This window comes from Trachinotus anak, unplaced genomic scaffold (assembly GCF_046630095.1).
Source record: "Trachinotus anak isolate AG129_WGS33_773 ecotype Australia unplaced genomic scaffold, CSIRO_AGI_Tana_v1 ptg000001l, whole genome shotgun sequence".
Classification (NCBI taxonomy): Eukaryota; Metazoa; Chordata; class Actinopteri; order Carangiformes; family Carangidae; genus Trachinotus; species Trachinotus anak.
The window spans coordinates 1,491,820-1,515,785 of record NW_027273852.1 but is presented as its reverse complement, the minus strand read 5'-3'; the positions used below and the strand labels follow the sequence as shown (position 1 = coordinate 1,515,785).

The window sequence follows — 23,966 nt, the reverse complement described above, 5'->3', positions numbered from 1 at the left end:
TGATCCACCACCTCTCTCTCTCCCTCCCCCTCTCTCTGTCACATGTTTCAGCTACTGTATACAGGCGCGCGTGCACACACACACACATGCTGGCATACATACATCTGTAGACAGTCGGCTTACACAGACACACGCTCAAAGAAAAAATGTGCTCATGTCCAGGCACACAGATGCAGAAGCTCCTCTCTGAACACCAGCTGATTGGCCGTGCTGCACTTTGTTGAACTCCCATGATACTAGAAGTCAGCTGCCGGGCATCTCCTCTCCTGCAACCCCCCCTTCAGCTCATCCTCTATCCACTCCCCTCCATCTCCCTTTCTTCTCTGTTTTCTGCCTGTCAGTGAAACAGATGTGCACTCAGAACCAGACAAGCACCGATGCGCTCATCATTTGAAGTTACTGGAGATATCCTAATTCACCAAAGACGCTGAGACAATGAGGCATGTATGTGTTCATGTGTTATCTGTCATTTACCAACCAACCGTCACAGAGACAGTTAATAGCCTCTTGTGACGTCCATACCTGATCGGAGGCTTTAACACACCAGTTGCAATCGTACAAAGCCATTAGTGTTCACATCGAAGCTGCAGACCAATAAGAAAGGGGGACATTTACATTTCTTCCCACCAAAATAACCTGTTTTGCCAAGCAGGCTGTGGCATTCAGTTTTCCCCCTTGTGCTGCTTAAGGCAGGAAGAACCCGTGGAATGCATGATTTGTTATTCTGTTTTGCAGTGATTCACTGCATCCATTGACATTCATGCATAATTGACATGAATGTGAAATCAGTACCTGGGAGGGAAGTGAAGCAGTCTGCTATTGTTGGTTGGGTTTTTTTTTTTTTTTTTGTTTTTGTGTGGAGGGACTGAGAAAGGCCTTTAAAGCAAACCGTGCAAAGCCCCAGGGCTGGGCCTGCAGGGGTTTCAGTGGTGCTGGGATTTCATGGAAGTTTCCATGACAAACAACAGCAGGATCCATCACCTTGAAATGATTGCTGCAGTGAATATACTGTGCCAGTACTGTGCATTTATAGAGGTAACCCTTTTTTTACTTCACCTGTTTTCGAGTGTGTTGTATTGTTTAAAAAAAAAAAAAAAAGACATTAACTGTATTGTGTGAGCTGAATACGTGGTGTGTTTTGCCCTAGAGGTGATAACATCACGCTGTGCCATATCCACATAATCGCTTATTGATTCCCCTGTTGTCAGCAGAGCCATAAATTTCCCCCCCATCATGGAGTGTTCTTCTGGCAGCGGCCACTGTGGACTCCATCCATGCAAAGTGCCACTGTGGTGATGTGGACAGGACCCACAGTTTAACTTTATGTACATCTGCTTTGCATCTGCCTTATGTAAACCCCTGCAGCCTCTCACAGTCAATAGATCAGCAGTTTTATTTTTGTTTCGATTTCCATGAAAGCGTACATAGTGCAGCTGTAGTTATTTAAATTTTGCCAAAACACGAAGATGCAAACAGTGTGTTTGAACAAACTGCTGCATATTTACCAGTAAACAGTTTCCAACAGACAGGTTCTGGGTTCAGTTGCAATGAGGCAGTGAAGTTGTCGTCTACCTTTATTTCCTTTCTGAAGTTTGCTGCTCTGATTCTCAGGTTTATTGTCGACGTTCAAACTGAGGCTGCCTCGCAGTTACTTCGGTGCTACTTTGGCTCTTATTTGCTTTGACCACAGATGCAGCTGGAAAATGTATAGTATATGCTTTTTTTTTTTTTTTTTTTGGCCAAGTTGCAGGACAGTAAAGTCAAAGTAAACAGTTAAAGAACCTAAAATTTATTGTCGATAAATGTTTTTATTTAAAATCAGGCTATAAATTCAGTCTGCTAGTCTTCTCCTGAGACCAGGTTTTATGAACGTGCACTGGCAACGTGCCAACAAAACCTTGTACACACACACACACACACACACACACACACACACACACACACACACACACACACACACACACACACACACACACGCACAGTGTGAGTGTAGATATTTAGTTTTATATGAGGCGATACTGTGATAATATTTGCTATTTCTGTTGGCTCATGACTCGGATTGGATTGGACCTGGATTTTTGAGCTGGACAATGTATCAAATTAATTTGATTAGTTTAAATTTTTACTTTTGCACAGTTTGTAAAATGTCTACATCAAACCCAATCCTATAAGCTATTGATCCCCATAAACTTTCCTTCATTCCACGCTGTGTAGCCTTCCTTTGTAGCATAACTACACTGTCAGAGGTGGGGAAAAAAATCTGCTGTCCTAGTTCTGTGCAAAAATAACAGTCTCAAGTTCAGCTCAAGCTCCTATGAGGCAAGCAGGGGCCAGATGTACAGAACTCTTTATAGATTCATGACCTAAACTATGTGTATGCACAAAATCTGTAATATTCTTCCGTATTCTTTTCATCAGAATTATAAAGGCGTGTGTACGTATGATTCTGTTTTATAAATCTCACTAATAGAGCTTCATTTCACTCCCATAATTAGCCATGAATGGATGAAGACACTCCCTCAATCAGTCTGCAAACAAAAACACTGTCTGTGCCACAAGTTGTCAGGCATGGCACGGAAAAGACTGACAAAAAAGAAGCACAGTTTTGCTGATTATGAAACGGGAGGCAAACAGGAGCTCATCAGTAAACTCCAGCACAGTAACTCCAAATGTAAAGTCCTGTTTTACTCTTAACTTCATTTGTCGGGACTAGAGCCATCTTAATTAGGCACCAGACAGGTCCAAAAATGGGATTAGTAAATATTAAAATAGTCCAGAAACAGTTTACAGAAAGCTTCACAATAAATAATGAGAACAGAATATTAAACAATGCTAAAGGAGACATTGGGCACACAGATGCAATTATTTGTGTTTATGAATTATCAAATTGTTTTGCTGTTTTATGTTAAATTCTGTTTCTCCTTATTTTGCATTTTCACTTCACTGTATCTAACTTGGTTTGCTCTAAAAGACCATGTGTGCGAATGGTGAGAAATGTGTGAGATGTGAACACTCGCACGTTCTGTGTTTATAAATACCAGTTCATGTGCGGTAAATGGCGTACGTGTGGCTATTGTGTGTACACATCATTTATGCATCTGGCCCCAGTTCTTCTAAATCAAAGTTCCCTCCTTGTATTTCCAGGGCCTGTGTTTCCCTGCCGAGCCACATTGGAAGGATACAACCTCATGACTCAAACTCAGGCCGACATCAGCTTCGGCTGAACATGAGAAAGTCATTTCATATTGAAACCGGTCTGTGAAGGAATCGCGTCACGGCCAGTGAGAAGAGGACTGATGATCATGACCAATGACTCGTGTGAGTATTAGAATAAACCACCACGACCTGGGTTCACCTGCAGGGCAGTGGAGGCTCAGTTAACAGTCCAACAGTACAGCTACACTGAGCACATCATGACTCCTACAGCAGGTACAGACAGACACACTGACAGCCCTTGAAGCTACAGGTGTAAGAGTGGAAAAAGAACAAAATCAATATCATCAAGTCAAACTTTTGTGTGAAGCATTTTAAGATTTCAGCACTTAGAGCAAATTTTCAACTATAGGAGCCATAATTGTGTAACAGCTTTAAATCTGTACATTAGACCCCTGGCTCTTATCTATAGGTATTACAGACACCACAAAAGCCAATTTAAACCTTTTCTGTCCTCAATTTGTAAGGAACTCTGACATTCAGCAGTTAACACGTCTACAGTGTCTGTCAGCGTTCCTCACATAAGGGCTGTGGAAAGCCAGAGAGGATTATGAGGTGGGTAGAGGAGGGAACAATATGTACTGAACATATGCAGAGTCGTAAAGACAACCTGGGAACAGGATTGCACGCAGGACCCTCGCAGCGACAAGGATGAGGAAAGTACATGTCGCCAGTGGATGTCACTTATCTTGATAAATTTAGTGACTGTAAATTATTTGGCTGACACAATCCTGGAGACTGATCCACTCCTACTGACAAACACCTAAAATGATGATGACAAACAGATGGGCGTATGGGCTCATGGGCAGTGACTACGTTAGCGAGTTGTATTAATAATAGCTGGTGGGTAGGCAGGTTCAGAAGACGGGCTATGTTCTAGAAATGGCACACTTGGTGCTTTTTTTATTAATTATTTTATTTAACTTTAATTCAAGCAGGTGAGTCTCATTGAGATTATTCTTTTTTCGAGGGAGTCCTCTATACAGTGTAATATGACCTTTGTCAAGAGTGAAGTTGCCATATATATCTAACATAAGTACTATCACATATGTACGTCCTCTGGGTATTTCATATGTTATAAACTTATATCTTATATCATCCAAAGTAAAATTTGTACATGTAAATATATTAAAAATATATATATGAATTTAATGTGGCGCAACACGTTTCAAACATTTGTTAACAATAGCCTATTTATTTTAGTTTATTAAATCAATTAATTTTTTTCTTATAAATGTCTTATAACATATTGACAGGCTTCGAACACACATTTGTGTGGGTCAATGTGTGTATACACACACACACACACTTTTGATTAAAATTACAGTAAATTGCTTGGGAATGGTGATAAGATTGATAAAATTTGAAGTCTGAATATATTTTGATTACCACCAAATACACAAGGCTTTTATTTTTGTTGTTTTATTATAATCACATTCATAATGTTTTTTTTTATGGTAAATACAGTAACATGTGTTCATTATGTGAATTCTCTGCTACAACAGTCACACAGATGCAAATATTAGAAGATATATCTATTAGAAGATATAAGAAGATTGTTCACTAACACTGAGCGATCTACCATGTGATGGATCTGTTTCTTTTGTTATCAATCTGATTTATTGATACACAAAGCAAGACTTCATATGTGTAGTATTGATCCTTTTGGGATTGATTCGCGCACAGCAACTGACTAGTGTGAGAAAAGAGTTAACAAACCAAATGGTCAGTGACTGTGAATCTTTGAACTGAACTGAACAGAATGATTCAAACCAGCAAAGGGTGCATCATCTGCAATAGAATATGGTATAAATAAAACAACTTAGTTATCACAGCAGTGAAGCAAGTCACAAAGTATGCACCTGAAAGAGCCAACATTTCATTTGTCTTTGGCCTATATGTGAAATGGTTTTATAGATTCCCAGCTAAACTTCAAAACAACAAATCTCCAACCATAGACCACACAAAAACATCCATTCAACCATAGTGTTGAATGTTTTCTTTTAACACACTGCAATTATGTCAAAATCCAATACTTTTGATATCCAGTGCTCTTTTGTGCTGTATAGCCATCAGGCTTAGGAGGGAAAACAGAAGTCAGCTGTGGTTCTGCTGAATATCAGAAAGTGGAGAACCTGGGAGGTTGTTGTGGGAGCTATCTTTCACTCTGGGTTGCCTGAGTGCCGCCCACGCACACGCTGGGAGCAGTTTGTTTGAGCTGGAGGAGAGGGACCTCCAAATCGATACGCACCAGTGTTGAGCCGGGAACTCGATACAGCCGATGTGGAGATTCACGCACATACAAACTTTATGTATGATCACTAGCATACACAGATATGCAGACCGGCGCAAACATGCACGCAGATGTAGCTCTTCGTGTCACTTACTGGTGTTATTTGACATGATTCCTCCATCTTTTCACTCTCAAATCAATGTTGAAGTATAATGTCAGTTATTTTTAAAATAATTGCAGCCTTACTTTCCTATTTTTGTCATCATGTCAGTCATTTCTGGACACAAACATCCAAAACCCCAAAGGAGCTAAAATGTCTTTTTCAGCATCATAACTTCCTCTGATATGTCACGGAAACAGCAGAAGCCTGACAGCCAGCACTGAAAACAAAGATGCCATGTGACCAGTGTCGACCTCTACCCTCGATTTTAATTGAAATGTTAAGTTATGTGCTATTTAAATGTCTGTGTGAGAGGGTGGTGTGTGGTTGAGGGCATCCTGTAATCAAGCTTTAATGTGGTGATTCAAGTTCATCCCGAAGGTCATTTCATCAGAAAGAAACTGGACGACATTTGGATGATAATTGCGATACGACTCCGACTCTAACAGAATCTGTATTCTAGGGTTGGGCTACATGATGACCTTTGATGTATATACCTGGTTTTCAGGGGTGGAAAGAGTCCGGAAAAATTAAAGTAATTGTGTAAAAATCTATTCAGATACTCAATCACAGTTGAAGGATCCACCGTCAGTATTTCAGCATCCAGCGTCAGACAGACCCACTATGCGCCTGTAGGTCGGGCAGCATGACAGGTGTGTTTGATTTGGGACACCTGCCGTGGTCGCTGGACGATGCATCCAATCAGCAGCTTCTTCTCTGCTGCAGCTGCTGATTTGATTCTTTATATTTATCATGTTCTCACACAATAAATCATAACTTCATCACCTGACTTTAGTTTTTACTCAATTTTGACTTTAAACATAGTGAAGTCAAATACTTGAGTTTTTGCATTTTGATGGTATCATTCCAGACCATTGATCCAGACCTTATCTGAAATTCACATCTGGAACTATAATTGTATCAGGTGTATACAATGATGCAAAAAAAAAAAAAAAAAAAGTCTTCGTTTTGGAGACTACCTTCCAAAGAAACTGTCCTCCCCCAGAAAAAACACAAATAAGCAAGGATGCACATCAGTGAATGTTCCAAAATTTCTTCTTTGTACCACAGAACTCTATTATAACGTTAACTACACAGTCTGTTACTTGTTATGGCTAGAGGCAGCTACAAAATCTATTGGGCTGTGCTTTGAGCCCATAGATTGTAACTTCTCACTAGCTAGACCAACATTCCCATAATAACTCACAGCAGTCATTCAGCACTATACCTGTAGGACAGTGATCCATAACAGTAGCCCTGGAGTAGCCATCAGTCGAGTTGTGTCAACCCTCGACAGTGTGCGGCCCCATCATGACGCCTTGTTCAGGCATATTTCATTCCTACAGAATAAGAGTCAGACTGAATGCAAGTTTTGACTGTCAAAAAGTAAATGCTTAAAAGTGATCGCTCTAAAGTTTTGTCACCATGGAGAGAAAAGTAAGGGCGTGTAAGGCCCCTGGACAGGTAGATCACTGTGCTAAATAGAAACCTCTCTATCTCTTTGTCTCTGTCACTGACTCTCCTGCTCAATCAGCTGTCGTGAGGGAAAGTGTTGAAGAGAGTGACACACTCATACATCTGTGAGCAAAGTGGCAGAGACTCCTTCACAAACTCAGACTAAAGAACAATGATTTGTGTGAAAAGTTGAGAAATAAGTTGCAAACATATTTTTTTTTTGTTTCTTTCCCAGTTACTTTTTTTTCATGCAGTAAATCATTAAAATCATTAGCATTGTTGTTTTTACAGCACAATATAAAGGTTTAAATCACATGGGGACAGTTTCACTGCACCATCAATCTCAATATAGAGTTTAGCGTTGCTCATCCAGCCTAACTTTCTACTAACATGCCAGCATTAACACTAATTTAAATTAAATCACACAAAGGCTAAATGCATGTGTGTTGGTACTGTGCTTCCGTACAAACTGGGTATAGAGATGTATGTGCATTTTGATATGAATAAAACATGGAGCATGCACGGGAAATGCTATCCTCTCCCCATGTAAATGCGCCGCACTTGTACTAATTAGGACTCACTAACCCAGCAACAGGAAGACTTTCCAACGTGCATTTAGAGTCCTGTTCACTGCTCTACTAACTTATGTAATGATTTCCCATCAGCCATGAAAACACTTCCTCCAGCACATAATGGGCAAGATATTCATCCCTTATCTTTCAACATAAAGCTTCCGATACGTAATACATTTGATTTTCAGTTTGTGTAAACAACTGAAGTATTAAGAAACGTGATGCAACCAGTGACTTCAGTTTGTTAGATAGATGTCCAGAGGAAAGCAGATAACTAGTGTCATGGTTTTGTACTAAATGCTGCATTAATTTAGCAATAAATTGTATCTAACAATTGTCAATGATGATTGCATGAATATGTTGAACTCAAAAAATGTGACAGAAAGAAAACCTGAACACTAGTTTTAATTAAATCCCACAAAAACCTTGTGTGAACACTGTTGAGCATATGAGAGAAGGACATGGAACCACGACCAGCTTATTAAAGCTTGTAAAAATGCAGTCATGCAAGAGTACAGCGTTATCTTATAAAGTCTGGACTTTCAGAAACTTCTTCAAATTCTCACCTGGATCAATAAAGACCGATAACCGAATCACCTCGTCTTAATGAGGCATACTGTACAAATGGCCTATAAGTGATTACTGCACAGTGGCAGTGATTAAAAGTAGAACTTTATCAGTGCTACCTTATGTGGACTGGAGCACTGTAATGACAGACATCCACTCTTGCTAATTAGTTAGCTGACTCCACTGAACTCTGCTTTTCCTTGGATCTACTGTCAGGATGATTAGGGTGGAAAATGACCTATTGGGTAATAGAAAAACTCCAGCGTTTGGCTTTTACATCACCAAACTGCTAGGCTAATGATAGTAAATTTTTATTATTCCACTAACACTGGTGAGCATTAACTCCTGTATGTGCCTCTCATGTAGAGTATCCTCATTACATTCAAGTCACAGCTTATATTTTTCCAATATTGATCATCAACTTCCAGCAAAACTAATGACTTTTATATAGTAAAATAAATCTGGCCAATGCTTGAGCCACGTTTGTTTTCCTTCTGGCCCAGTGAGCACCCCGGTTCCACGGCCGGCATCTGGCCCATATACAGCATGGTTGTCAGATGCTACTTCCACATCTGGACCAATTCTGGCACACACAGTCAATACTGGAGGATAACAGGGCCAGACTCAGGCCAAGGACCAAGGCATATGTTGGGCCAGAAGTTTCATTTTGCTATTGCTAATTTGAAAACATTAGCAGGCTAACATGTTAAACTAAGATTGTGATCATGGTAAATAATATACCTGCTAAACACAAGCATGTTAGCATCGTCACTGTTAGCCTCAGTATGCATGCTAGCATGGCTTTGGACTATTGTTCCAGTTAGTTGATCAAAGATCCTGAGTCATTTACCTTTCAGAAAAAAGGATGCTAGCTCTGTGAATATAATAGGTAGCACTAAGCAGGGTAACTGGTTCGCTAGGAAAACTATTTTCTGGACTGAGCAGTTTGATACTTTCAACAATATGGGACATTTAAAAGAAGTGGAGGTGCTGTTATATAACAGCTGCCTGTGTCCGTGACAATGTGACTCCTTTGTACGTGCCAGATTTGAATGACTTACACGGGAGGGAGTCTGAAGGTTGGAAGTGTGATTTAACTGTGAAATTACATTTCCATCTAAAATTTACATCACAGCAATTTATGTTGACACTAGCTACGCTTTAGGTTTTATCATCTATCAGGAATTGGGGCAGGGATCTGTCTTATAAAATATGTAATGATGATGAAGTAAATTCCAATCCCAACTTGAAAACACAATTCCACACGACATCATTCAGATCCAAATGTGGCACATTAAAGCTCTAATGTCCCAATTAAAATACAGACTTTCTGCCTCATTTACCAAACTGTCAAAACCAACATAAATGAAAAGACATTGTGTCTTGTCAAACAGCAAAGTAAAATAACTGATTGGCCTATTTTGGTAGAAAACGTAGCTTCTGTTTGTTGATGCACCTGAGACTCAGCGCTCAAAGACACCGGGCTAACAGATGTTGTGTATCGGGGGAGCGTCCATCCCCCACTTGCATGTATCCATCCTTCTTCCACTCCTCCCAGGATGTGAGGTCCCCCTGGCATTTTTCTTTTCTCAGCACCGAAATTCACAAACAACGTCCTTGTAACTTCTTTCTCCCTTAACTCCTTTCCACCATCTGTTTTAGAATAGGTCATGGGCTGAGTGGAAGGTACGAACATTGAGAAAGAAAGCAGGGGGAATGAAAGACATGCTTGATGGGCTCTGCTCTACACGGGCGTTAGGGATACATTTAACAAGAGCTGGTGTCCCGTGTTGGTTGACAACAACAGAAGTAGAACAACTAGAACTGACAGCTTGCCACTGCCAGTTTTTATTTGCTAACAAGCACATCAACTTTCCATTAATGTCCTTGTAGGAGAGACGGCATGAGGTCTGCAAAGAGGGGATTCAAGACAGACTCTCATAAAAATTACATCAGATAAGGTGATGCAGCCCATTGAACCGGAGCTGTATTGGGAGCAATTTTAAGTTTCCATTAATAGTCAGAGACAGGCAAATGTGTGGAGGAAATATCCTGAGTTTTCTATTTAAATCAGTATTCAGGAGTGTGGCGACTCCCCATTACCTTCTAAAAAGAGTCCAAATAGGTGGATGAATATCTGAACTCACCATGCCATTTTTTCTCCTCCCTTCTCCCTCTACAAACCCAGTTATTCTGTCTTAACTTCTCTGACTCTGATATTCACTTTCTCTCACTTAAGGCTTTTTATCCTTTCTCACTGACATTCCACTCTTTATCCCACATCTTGCTCTATCTTTTTCTCCCTAAGGGCTTATCTCTACCCCACCAGCACTGCCTTACACCCACACACACATTCAGTCACACACACACACACCCCACCCCTGTCCTTCATTTTAGTCTCAGGCATCTGTCTCTCAGCTCAAGCAATATAGCCAGCTAGCTAGCTGTCAGGGCCCAGGAGCTGTCTACATTATGATTATGCTATCAAATTGCCCTGCCGATGCAGTTATCTCCCATTCGGACCAAGAGGAATCCAGTTTCATATTGTCCATTAATGTTTAATGAGACAGGAGTTTAGAGGTGGGTGTGGGGAGCCAGTGACCCTGAGGGCTCGATCCAATTCAGCTTTGAGCAATAGGCAGAGAGCGAGTATGGCGTTAGGTTAGCACATACTGCACATAAACAACATTCATGTATTCAACAGTGTAGAGGCAGAATCAAATCAAAATCCAAGTCCTAAACCCAGGTTATGTCTTTGATGTGTTACAGCCAAAAACATGAGTTGGGCAGGTTAATCATTACACTGCATCTACACTTGAGACCAGAGAACTTGGTTAGGTCTAGAGGATCAACAAATGGACACCAGGCATATTGGTGAAAACAACCGAAGCCTCGGAAATATTGGAAAAGTAACACCAAAAGGTATGAACCCTGAACTCTATGCCTCACACAGGGCACCATAAGAATATGTATTGTACAAAGGCCATAATTTTATAATTATAAATCCTTTTTAATAGGGGGCACCACTCCTCACTGAGGAGAACTTTGATAAATGACTATTGATTGATATGATAAATAGCAGAAGCTGTGACTTCTTGATTCAATAGATCTTCAATAGGACAACTGAATCTAAATAAAGATATGTATTAACTATACCACTAACTACAGGGTAAATACGAATATGACGAATCAAATATCAACGCTCAGAATCCCATTGTTACAAAATGTAGATTCTGGTTGTTTTCTCCAATGTGTCTGGTGTTAAATTGTTGAACCTCTGGAGCTGACCATTTCACCCATGGTCTGGTTGTATATCTGTCTGACATTTTTTGTTTGTGAAAGAAAGATACTTTGTCTCTGTTCCCTATCAATTTGATTGTTAGATAGTGGGAAGAGTAAGAAGGTGTCGATTTTGGGTCCATAACTCTACATGTCCTTACTATGAACTTCTTTAATGGCTTGTGACTAATACCAGACCAGGTCTGTCCACTACGTGTTTGACTTCATCATAATGTAAAATCTACAGGCAGAGCAGGGTAGAACAGGCAGGAACAGCAGAGAAAACTAATTTGCTTCTACATTGGAATGAATTGCTGCCATCTTGGAGTGCAGTGCCTATAAAACATACATACTTTTTTCTATGAATATCCCTCTCTTCTTCTGTAAAACATTTAAATATTTTATCTTAAACTGAAGAGTGTGTATGTGAATGTATGCAATTTGGTCCTAGTAGCCCATCACATTATATCACATTTGACATTAGCATGTGGCCATGGTAGCTATCAGAGCAATATCAAAAGGTCAGAGGTGTGTCATTGGATGTCAGTTGTCTAAAAGTGCCTTCAGTTTTCTCTTGGTATGTCCATGCATTTCCATGCCATGGTCATTACAGAGATCTTTGGCCATAATCCTGTAGCTGTCTGGCTGCCTGCCAATCGCCCAGTCATTAGCTGAACTTTGGTTGATGGAAGAAAGTGCTTTACCAAGAAGAAAAAAGATGGAATTGAGAGAGTGAGAGCGAGATAACTGTGACAGATGTGCAATTCTTTCTAGTTCTCATTTTCAGAAGTATTGATTATTGTTCAGAGCATGCAAAGCTTTTAGTGTTAGCAGAGAGTGAATGTGGTGAAAGTTGATCAGACAAGCACAAGTAGTTGAGGCAGAAGCCGGACTGCTCGTACCGATATGCACATTTCCTCTGCAAGTGGACATGATTCCAGTCTTTAATAATAATTTGTGCAGGTTAATAGTGGGAATACTGTTTACAAGGGCATACATCCACTTCCCTCTATTTAACTGCAATACAGCTTTTTTTTCTCTACATAAAGTTGTCTACTTTTCAGTAGCAAAACAGCGATACACATATAACAGTTACATTAATATTGCTGATAGTTAATAATGCACAATAACAAAAAAAGTCCTTCCTTTAGTGATTAGGACAATATAAGAATGCTTTTTTTCCTTTAACTTGTGTTTAACTTGGCCTATTGCTATGCGGTAATTAGATCCCATTTGACATGTAAATTAAATCATGTTAATACAGATGTAAAATGTGGGACTCGTGACAGTTATGTGTATATTTCAAGCAATTTTAGATGATGGTCACAGCCATGTAAAAGTAATTTTCCCTAGTTGTATCTCATTTTGGTCTGTTTTTAGCTTCATTGTGTGTGCAGTTGTTTGTGTCTCTGTAGTCATTTTGTGTCATTTTGTGCTGTCTTTCTGGCTGTTGTTTTGTGTCTCATCATAGCTGTTTTGTGCCTCTCTGTGGTCATTTTGTCTCTTTGCGTCTCTTTTTGTTGCTTTACGTCTTTTTGTATTCGTTCCATTGACTCGCCAACAATTCTAACACATGCTCAGGCCCAGAGGCCCCTGACCTCATGGGTGCCTGCTTCTGTGCCTTGCATGCCTGTTCAGTAATCCATCCATGATCTCAGGGGATACCCTCTTGCCAGCACTGCTTGCTGCTGCATGCTGACAGAGGTCCACTCAAGACAAGACAAGCTTGTGGGAAAAAGACATAACATTTGCGCCACACACCCTGCTGCTGTCGCCTTCATGCAGTAACTTTGTGTTTGGCTGTTTGCCGTACCTGCTGCTGGCTCACATGTCACTTTGGCAGTTTGGAACCACGGCAACTCTTCTCAGTGGGTTTATTTACCACAGAGAAGCTTAACATATTGTGCATTCGTGTGTAGAGTAAGTAGATATCTTGTAAGTAGATAGCTCAGTGTTGTTTGTGCTGAATGTATTAGAGCTAAAAATAATTGTATGTCGCAGCAGAGCTACATAATTGTTAATTGGTCATTGCCTGGCACATGCATTGTACTGCTGCTGACCTCCACAGTTGTAAAATATGAACACACATGCTTAGAAATGTGGGCCTTAATCGGTCTTTGGCATATTGTTCCCTAACTTTGCTGCCATTGTTTTGTGGGTTTATAGGCTCGCTGCATACAATGCAGAGGGTGAGAGTGTTTTGATTTAGCAAAGTAAATGGCTGTTGTCTTGCTGCTGTATTTTTTTTCTCCTGTAATACTGGCTTTATGCTTTAACGTGCATGCCTTATCACAGACAGCATGAGTCACACTCTCTCGTCTCTCTGCATCCTGGCTACAAGCAAAGCATTAAAAGCAGTTCATCACTAGGTTTTCATGAAGATAAGCTATTTTTTGTCATAATTGGATGAAAACAGCTGAACTCCTGCTGCTACTCTATAGCCATATTCACTGCTACCTTTCTGAGAGGTGAAAGGGCTTTCTTTGCTTTTATGAACAACATGAATTCCATCTAGTGGTACAATATTTCCCTTTTATCAAAATACTCTTAGTTGTTGTCATGTTTCCTTGAATGTCAACATGTATTTACTGAGCTGCATTTCAGATTAGAATTGCCCTGCTAGCTTTCAGGGGAAATTGTAACACCCACAAAAGGTTTGGTACTTGTCACTCAGTGAAGACTCTTTTCCTTGTATCAAGGTAATATCACAGCACCTCAGATGAAAAACGGTTCCTTCAAAGAATAAATTGTTTTCTACTAAATCTAACTCTTACACTTTCATGATGTAAGTGTCTCAAACAGACATAGAAATTTGCTTTAGTGCAGGAGGATGATTGAAGATGGCAACAGCTAATCAGCTCTTGGCTGTTCGATTCATGATTTTCTGTAAGTGTTGCATTGTCATATTATGTTTTGGTATTGTTTTTGCTGTTGTTGATTGACTTTGCTGAGATGTATGTTTACAGTCGCCTCTTCCCTAAACTATTCAAACCAAACTGTTCCCAATCTGCTCCTGCTGAAATAGTTAACTGTAGGATATGAAGATTGTACAGAAGCTATCAAGGTTGCATGTGTGGGTGTACAGCTAATACAACTTCAGCATGTTCAAAAGTAAGAAACAGAAGTTTGACATGACACATTTCAGATAGAAAAAAAAAAATTGGAGAAAAGGATAAATTGTCAAACTGATGAAATATCTCTGAGTATGAGCTCAGATCTGCCTCCCTGATAAGAATCTCTTGTTTTATTTGAAATGAAAAACCACAAATGACTTTCCATCAACACTCTCTGGGCAATGATTGGTTTCAGAGAACATTGTCTTTCTTTTTCTTTCTTTTTTTTTTTCCAAGGGCATCATCATTTAAACCAGAATATATTAGACGTTAGCCATATTATAATGCTAACCAGCTAGCCCCTGCCCATCTCATCGGTTTCTGACAGCGACTCACTGTAGCCTCCAGTCTGCCCTGAAGATATAGCGCTGCTCAGAGGGCGTATTATAACTTCTTCTCTTGTAAGCGTAATGACGGCCAAGGCCCTTGTTAGGCAACAATCATCGCCACCTGCTCCTGGCAAGGAACCACATTCAGCAGCAGAGAAAACTTACAAATAGCCCCTTTAAATACTAGGCATACAATCAGCACCATTCAAACCATTGGACCAGTAATGTCTTGACTTTTACCAAGGTGCATTTCATACAGAATCTTCAATGAGGGAATCTTCACTTGGCATTTCCAGTTCCCCAGTATTGTCATATTCTTAAAGATCAATAACCCAAACTTATACATGAGTTTGATTAGATAATGACTTTGGGTGTGTCAGATATTACCAGAAATCTGAGAAGCTGAACTCTGGATAAGAAAATTCCCTTGTCCAGTAGCGTGGGTGCTATGCTAAAATAAATCAGTTATTGAGGGTTATGCAATGTTAAGGTTTGCCACTGACATTATGCCTAGCAGGCTCTCGGAAATAAAAGTACAGTCAAAATAAATAAAACAAAATAAAATGAAAAATCCGCAAAATGTCATTTGTAATTGAAAACACATGGAAATACAAAACTAATTTCCTACCCAGAAATCCTTCTAGCCCTGCTGACTGTGAAAGACCCAGACACATAGTGTAGACTAAGAGACTAAAGGCAGCATTGTACTTTTTCCCTTTGACAGAGTTATATAAAACCTAGTAAAATTAGAAACTGAGGTGTTAATAGTGAAAATTTCGCTGGCTGGACTACTGGAGTATTTTTCCAGGGAAGGAATTAACTCAGAGGAACATTTCATACATTTTGAACTCAAGTTTCTTCCTCTTGCCCAAAAGGCAGATTCGATATAACTCTGTGTCAACAGTTGGTGATATTTACTCTGGCAGTTACTCATGATTTGCACTGAGTGTTCCTGTTTGACTGATGCTTAATATTGCAAAAGTGAGGCACAGGCTTCCATACTTTTTTATGCATTTTATGAGCCCTGGAAAAAAGATCCTTAAACCTTAAAGATAAGGATTCGTTTTAGAGGGACTTTGTTATTATTCGTTTTTATCCAGAGCTGCACAAATTTAATGATAACTTTTTATGGCTGCTTGCAGTTTGAAGGATGGCCTGAGTCTGAAAATCAAGCTCCAATCCACATACAGTATAATGTAACTATACCTAAAACTAAAAAAATAAAATAAAATCATAAAGCCTGCTAACATTATATGCATTTCTTTAAGATTTGGCTCTTGGCCCCGTTATATTTACATATCATGACCAACTGTGCTCAGGAACGTGTTGAGTTCCTGTTCTGTGACATACAATCTCATGGAACATCAATAGCTGTCTGAGACGAAACCTCCATTACTGGTTTTGTGTTGCATGTACCGAAGGCCCATTGCCCGGAAATGTCGGGAGGTTGTTTCTCTGATCTGCGTCTCCACACATATGCCGCTGTGGCAGTATCGGACAGCTCCTGCGGCTAATGGCGTTGACGCTCAGCAGCTGAAAACCAATCCATCAAACAGAAAAAGTGGTGAGGGAAAGAAAAGAGGGAGGGAGGGGAAGGGGAAGGGGTGCATCGGGAGGTGGTGAAAAAAACAATGGCGGGGCTGTACTTCATGGTTTTAAAAGGCTATTCATCACAATGGTCCCTCTGTCAGGCTCCCTGCTTGTATATCCATAGGGGAACCAAACCCATGCCAAACTCATTTATGGGTGTGGACGTGGAGAAATGGCCCATCATGAAGTCTCACAGACAGACTGCAGGCAATCAGAGACGCATGGATGTGTTCAGTTAAGACTTGGCATTTGATCAATGTGCTGAAGAGGGATATTTTAATACAACTAAGCTGGCTGAATTTAAAAACATAGTTCACTGCTCCTTTAAAAATGTGACTGAACTGAACTGAAGTTGAATAATTAGTTCAAAGTCTTCTTATGAGTTTTCAAGTTGAAAGCCAATTCAGTTAACTGAACCTGAAATAACAAGTTCTATGAACTTGGGACAGCCTATTAAGATAAATCAACAAGTGAGATCTGCTTTCCATTTACATCTACTCAGTTTAAAGTGTCAGGTCTTTATCTCACATGAACAACTTAAAGCTGCAGCTGCTCCTGTTGGAACCACATTGGACCAGATTCAGTACAAATTGTACATTGTTTTCATTGTGATGAAAAGAAACAAACTTGACTTTTCATCACATTGATAATACACTCATCATGTTTTTATACTCTTACATTAATGATATGAGCAAAGCTTCCGCAATACATTCATTCAACTTCTTATACAAAGTAAAAGACATCAGTCAGAGTAACTTGTTTGTATGTTTGTAAGTTCAGAAGAGGTTTAAATGTGAAATTTGAGGTTATATTAACTGTTTAGTCTTTTTATTAATTAACAAAACTTAAGTATTGATATTAAGTTAATGACAAAATATTAGCTGACTCTACCAAATTCCTGTATTGTGGTTTATAATAACAACATGAAGGTGTCTTACAAAATTACAAAAATGAGAGAAAATTATTAAGACATTGCATGAATGCTTGTCTAAATTAAATGCCATCTGCTCTCTCTCTACCCTGACAATAATTTAGGTCACAATTTGAAAAATGCAGCAAAGCTGTTCATATGTGACTTGATTTTGAAGATTCCACCTGCAAGTACATGAACCACACACAGGCTCATTCACGCTTCTCCTACTGTGTCCCAGGCTTCAGTGGCACGTCTGCATAACACCCCCTGTGACTCAGAGTTAAATGACTTGTGCAACTTCTGCTAGTCAAAGGGACATTTCCACAACCACTGAAAAGTAAAATAAGACATTTTTTGTCACATGTCCAAGCAGTGAATGTACAACGTTACTGTGTCAAGCTGTGGTCGCATCATCAAGTCACTTCACAGCAGTACAACTGCCGGTTTGATAAAAGTCCAGTCTCCTCATTAACAACCCTGTTTCCAAAAAAGTAGGGACACTGTGTAAAATGTAAATAAAAGGGGGTTGGTATTTGTCCCACAGTGTGGGGCTGTGAATCAGTTTTATTAAGTATCATGTGACACCCTCTGGCCCATACACAAACATTGGAGAAGGGGTGGCAAAATTAGCCTGAGCCACACAAACGCTGTATCTTTGTATATTCACTATTTGATCTAGTGCATCCGGAAACATTTAGAAACTCAGCAAAGCTGGGAAAAGTGAAGTTAAGGTGATATATTTTTGCCAACCAAAGCCCCTCTCCCTCTGGCTTTTTCTAGGGCAGGATGGGTGATTTTAACGTTAACATGGTATGTGGTAATTTTTGATACCCCCACCCCAGTAAACCCCCAGTAAAGCTGCAATTACAGTCTGCTTTGTGGCAAACTCGCAGGTCCTCATGTAATTTAAATCACGTCTGGAACAACATCTTTGTGTTTAAATGTGGATCTCATTGCTTCTTCTGCATGAGGAGCTGCTTGTGCTTGTCCTTTTTTTTTTTACAGTGTGAAATATGTCTTTTGTGTTGAACTGGAGCGAGACAAAATGTGACACATAGGCCCATTTTGGAGCCAATATAACAACACAAAAAATTAAAGCCATCAGGAGAGCAAGACCCAATAAATGAACTGTTATAATGTCAGCTGCAGGCAGACAGGCCCATTTCCTTATTTGTTCGCATTTTAGCAAATTGACACAATTAAAATGTATGCTGGATTAGCCTATTTGTAATGTATATATTAATGCACAGACGGCTATCACTGAATCACTTTTCTACTGAGGAAATTTTAAAAAACCTAATGATTCTGAGGCAAGTTCAGAGGCACCTTTTTTCTATGATTTCTAGGCAGATTTATGGACGTTTATTCACACTGGACATCAGAGATAATGATGTCCTCAGGCAGTGTAAGTCACAGTGAATTATATCAGTGAGTGTTTCATGTCTGTGTGTTCATATTTGAGGGAGTTGTGACTCCAAAAACTAAAATTTTTGACTCAAATTCACCTCACATAGTATCTTTGCCTCACGTCTCTCTCTCTCTCTCTCTCTTCCTCCCTCCCTCTCTCTCTCTCTGTGTCGTTCTATTTCTCTTTGTGCCTCCCGTTCAACTCCCCCCTGGGGAGGCTTTCTCTTTTGGCTTTATCCTGATGAATGTCAACGTCTACTGCACATCATAGCCAGTCATTTACCAATGGTTAAAATGCCATTTGGAACTTTGAGTTAAATTACTGATGTTTTTATTCAGTATTAATCAGTATGTAAAACATATTCTTTCTGTTAACATATTTGATAGACCAAAAAGCTTTTTTGAAATCGACTGCCGTTAAACAGATCATTTTGAAACTTTCTCCCCAGTCTAAAAGCTTGTGTGGTGTAACAAATCGCTGTGGCAGTACAATGCTTAATGAAAACTTAAAAGCAGGGAGGAAATGTAATTTTCATGCACTTGGATTAGTTGGTGCCTCCTTCATTAACTGTTTTCACTTCACTCCTGCTCTGTTTGCCAGCAGGTGTCTATACAAACAGCCACAGTGAAAATGAATGGAAGTGTAATGGGTGTACAGCATTAAATGTTGAGTTTGGGGCGCTGCATGTCCAGGGAAATCAATTTATAGGGATCTTCAAATGAAACTGATTTGGAAATTAATTGAACTCCCGGTGGCTGAACACCTTGAGTGTGTTGGTTCTTTGCATGGTCTGATCAAGTACAGCCAGCTGCAGGGAATGAATGAGTTGTGCCATTATTTATAATGTGTGTCAGACCCTTTTCATGAATGGTGGCTCATTAGAGCCCTCTACTTTACATCCTTGCTCCCTGTTTACAAAAGTCATGACTCAGAATCGTCACTGCATGGTCACAGCTACTAAATAAAGTAATAACTGGAAAATTAAGAGGTGGGGTATCCCTTTTAGGCAGTACATTTTAATTCACCACACACCAAATGTTTAACTGTTAACGCCAGCTAAAATAGATTCTGGAAGATAGAGAGGCACGCCCCTGCTCTCATAGCATTTGGCAGCTTGTTCCACCACAGGGGAACCACAAACGAGAACAGTCTGGACTGTGACTGCCTCGTGTGGAGGGCCAGACGACATTTCTTGGAGGACAGTAGCCGAGAAGGAGCGTACGACTTGTTCTGTGGGCAAGCGATAACAAGTTGAGTTTCATTTGGGTGGCCATGGGAAGCCAGTGGAGGTCAATAACCAGCAGTGTAACATGTGCCCTATTAGGCTGATCAAAAACCAGATGGACCACCTGTAAGGGAGACCCACCAGAAGGACATTTTAGTAGTGATGGTGAGAGATAGCCTAGCCTTGTACCAATAGTTAGGTGGCATTCAGACTATGGTAAGGACTATGTTTTATCGTTGATGTTATGATGAAGAGATTGATTGGCTGGGATGATATGTCCGAGAGAAAAGCCGAGATCTAGACCGGGTTCTGTGGTGTTGTCTGACAGAAATGACAGGTATAGTTGGATATGATCTGCATAGCAGTGACAAGAGAAGTCATGCAAGTGGATAATCAGAGCCAAGAGGGTGGTGTATATTGTGCCCCAGCACCAAGCCTTCAGGCACTCCTGGGGAGAGGCGATGGGCTATGGACATCTGCCCTTGCCATGATACATTGAAAGCCCAGTTAGGTAGGATTCAAACCAAAAATGTGCTTTCCCCGAGATGCTCATATCAGAGTACGGATGAAGGGATATGGTGGTTCACCGTGTCAGAGGCTGCTGAGAGGTCCAGCAAGATAAGAAGCAAGTACTGAGCTGCAGCTCTGGCTACCCTTAGGGCTTCTGTTACAGACAACAGAGCCATTTCATTGGAGTGGCCACTCAAAAAGCCCAACTGATTTGGATCAATAATTCCATCAGGGGAATTCAAGAGACCTGAAAATGTAAGAAGACTGGTCGATAGGTCTCAGGGGTGAGCAAAACCTTTTTGAGCAGGGGTGTCACCTGAACCTGTTTGAATACAGTTTGAAATGTTCCCGAAGCCATTGGAGCACTCATCACATGTGAGTTTGCCGGCACAATGGTGGGAGACATAGTTTGGGGGAGGTTGGTAGGAATATTGTCTAGCAGACATGTACAGTAGTAGGACAACTACAATCAGGACTACTGATGGACAATAATTCCTGTGTGCCTGTGGTACTGCTGATCTCATCATTGTAAAAATCCGTTTTGGTAGTATTGATGCAGGGTTAGAGGGAAGATGGGAGCGACTGATAACCCTTGAGATCAGCAGGGTCACTGGATTTAGACTATTTTCTCTCAGCACCTTCGAGATCAGTTCATAGCTTATCAGTCAGCCTTGGCTGGGGCAGGTTAGAGCAAACAGGTTTGGTGGATAGAGGACAAAAAGTATCCAGACATAAGGTCAGTATAAAGCAGAGAGACTCTGTGACAGTTGAGAAACCAGTTGCAAACCCATTGTAGGTCAAATAAGTATATCTTGGACAGGACGTCTGCAGAGCTCGGATTGTCAAAGTGGATGTTCATATCACCCAGGATCAGCAGTGGACCACCATGCTCAGGAATGAAAGACAAAAGTGTATCTAGCTCATTCTCAAAATCACACATTTGTCCTGATGGGCAGTAAATGACATCCACCGAAACCTTTAATGAAGCAGTCATCACAACAGCATTGTACTTGGAAGTGTTAGTTTGGAGGCAAAAGTTGAATGAATTTCCATTGGAAACTAGGAGGCCAGTCCCACCTCCTTGCCTGGACAGACGGGAGGAATGGGACAATGTGTAGTTAGTGGAGAGGGCAGCTGTGGTAGCAGTGTTTTCTTTGTTTGATCCACATCTCAATGAGAGCCAGTAGCTCAAGGGATAGCTGGTTAGCATAGATAGGAATGTAATCAGCTTTGTTAACTGCAGACTGGCAGTCCCACAACCCAACAGAGAAGGAGGCACATGTGGATGAAAATTCTTTCAATGGTTGGAGATTCGCCAGATTTCTTAGCTTTTTGGCATGATGATATTTTCTCCACTTACCAGAGACAACAGGAATGGTGGAATGGTGGAAGCACATGGCTTATAGTGCCAAATACAGACAGAGTTTAAGTGCATTGGTAACATTGTGTCTTTTTTGCAAATACACAGTGCAGTTAACCAGTACTTGGTGTACGCTTCTACTGATACAACTTGTAAGTGGAACTCGGAGCGAGGCATATAACCGTAATTCCTACCGTGCCACACCAGTCCAGTTGTTGGCAATAATGTCTCTATAAGGTGGTTTTAGGACTGACAATAATCAACGGACATAAAGTAGTTGAAGTCTGAATTCAGTGTAACGATTATTGTTCATGCTGAAACACTAAACTGTAGTGGCCCTGAGAGCTCAATGCACTGCACCTTAAGAAAACACATGTAAATAGACAAAACACAAACAAATTCAGAAAATATTTTCATCACTTTGACAACATGTTCACTGCATATACTCACAACACAACTAAAGCATTTCCAGGGGACATTCAAAAGTTATGAATCTGGATGGGATGCAGTTGTTGTTCACTGATTTGTGACCTTTGAAGTTAAAAGCATTGAACAAGTGCGCATGGGCACATGTATTATAATGCATCCATGCCAGTGCATCTGAGGCGGGTTCATCACTTTTTAAAAGTTATTTATTCCAATAGTGACAGGAAAGTTAGGGAGAGAGAGAGGATGACGTGCAGCAAAGAACCACGGTTCGGACTCGAACCAGTAGTCGCTGTGATTAGCACTACGAGCCACAGGAACCCCGCCCCCCCATCATTTTTTTATTGTCCTCTGGAAATACTTCCGTTGTGAGTATTTGCAGCGTGTTTGTGTATTTGGTTGTGTTATAGATATTTTCAGCACCTGTGTTGTCAAACTGATGAAGACGTTTTCTGAATTTGCTTGTTTTTTGTCTATTTGCATGTGAGCAACAATAAGAAGCCTCATAACACCTGGCATAAAAAAAATATTCTTGGGAGCTCTTGTTCTGAAACATTTTCAAATAATGTCCTCAAGAAGCCAACTAATAACACTATGTTTGAACAATGAAGTTGTTCATGTTTCTTGTAGCTTACAATAAGTTATAACTTGGACTAGAGAGATGTACTTTTTAAGGTATTATCCCCCTTTTTCAGAGCAGACTCTTTGACATGTAATAAAATAGAATGCACCAGTGTAACTAATAACATTGATATTAGCTGCATCCCATTTAGATGTGCCAGAGCCAGAGCTCTGCTGTTGTGCCTGCTGGCTCACTGTCATGGCTTGCTGGAACATCCAAATGGAGGAGAGCCATCATTATTGTTATTAGTTCCACCTGCACATTTCCTGCTGTGACAAGTCAAACTGCAGTGAAAAAGGCCCATGTACAGTTTATGTCTCTTTAGAGTTAGGGAAACATTAACTACAATGCTGTATGATATTTAAATATTATATTACTTACTCTAAGTTTTCTGTTTGTGCTCCTTATAAGAAGTATAGTATAGACAACAGTCTGGGAATGTTTCACACTGACATGAGTTGGAGAGACATTTTATTACATTCAGGTTTATTACAGTATTACATCAGTGGTTGTTGCTGTGCCTCTGAGCAGCCAGGATGAAGCCAACAAACAGTATTCACACCTCAGTGGGATCATGCCAAGGGAACAAGGGGTCTGACAAGTTCATCTGTTTATCAGATGAACCTGTCATTTGTTTTGTCACAGGTGTGCAGTCAGCTGGTCCTGACATGTCAGTTTGTGCCACCCCTTATGTAATCATCCCATGGGCTTGATTTTATGATGAGGATAAGGTGAGTATAGCCTTGAAAGTGCTGCCAGAAACTGTATATCAGCATCAGTGATACCATGATAAAAAAGAATGATTACCAATATCTCCAGAAGGCTGGCAAGATCTGAAATCAAATTTATAATGGAAATCTGACATATCTATATTACATAGAAGCACAGTACTGTATACTGTCACAGCTTCATGTGAGATTGCTTTTAGAAGATAAATGCAAAAAATAGCAAGAGAAGACAAATGCATGCATTTTGTACATGATGTCTCTAC

At 40.2% G+C, this 23,966-nt stretch overlaps 1 long non-coding RNA gene across 2 annotated transcripts in view; it reads left to right on the top strand.

Annotated features, from left to right (window-relative positions):
• Positions 1–23,966, top strand: part of LOC139626709 (uncharacterized) — a 44,818-nt gene that overhangs the window by 14,383 nt on the left and 6,469 nt on the right. For both annotated transcript variants that reach the window (XR_011692407.1, XR_011692395.1), the window contains exon 2: positions 3,145–3,318. This is a non-coding gene — a long non-coding RNA (uncharacterized lncRNA). The remainder of the gene's footprint in view (positions 1–3,144; positions 3,319–23,966) is intronic.